We start from the raw sequence: 828 nt of genomic DNA on the forward strand, positions 1-828 counted from the left end.
TTCCTAAGTCACGCGGAAAAGAGGGACCCGCTCTCCCAGATCTACACAGATGCTTCCAAGATAAACAACCAGCTAGGAGCAGCAGCAGTTATTCTAGACCAAGCCGGGAACACCCGATACAGTGCTCTTAAAGGAGTTGGATCTAGCAATTTCTACACAGTACAAGCAGCCGAACTAATTGCTATTCTAACGGGGATAGAGCTAGCAGCTGAAAAACACCTACAAGAGGGACCCTATAGCCCAACCGAATACGTTATCTACAGCGACTCCAAAGCCGCCCTCCAAGCTCTAACTAGGAGATATAAAAAGAGATTAGGCTAAAGCATCGTACGGTCTATCCTCAGTACAGCCCAATCTCTCCATAAAAGTCTCCAAATAAGTTTCACGATCCAGTGGATCCCAAGCCACTGCGGTATCCAAGGAAATAAGGAAGTAGACAAGCTAGCTAAACAAGCTACAACACGTCTTAGAGAACACAACTTCCTACCCTTAATACCGCTGCAAGTCAAAACAACTCTCGAAGCAGCATATAAGCAATGGAATAAAGAATGGAGAGCGTCAGAGAAAGGCCAACACCTCCGCAACGTAGATACAGCGATTCCTAGACCACACGTAAGGCATCTCTACGACAAGCTCCTACGTAGCCTAGCAGGGCTGCTAGCCCAGTTGAGAACTAGCCACTGCTGGCTCAACCAGCACCGAAAACGAATGGGACGGATAAACAACGACAAATACGAATACGGGGATATAGAATCAATATCCCACCTGTTACTAGACTATTCACTACTCCAGGAAAATCGGTAAAAAATGTATCAAGAAACCGGACTC

This window comes from Aplosporella prunicola (genome assembly GCF_010093885.1).
Source record: "Aplosporella prunicola CBS 121167 unplaced genomic scaffold K452scaffold_62, whole genome shotgun sequence".
Taxonomy (NCBI): Eukaryota; Fungi; Ascomycota; class Dothideomycetes; order Botryosphaeriales; family Aplosporellaceae; genus Aplosporella; species Aplosporella prunicola.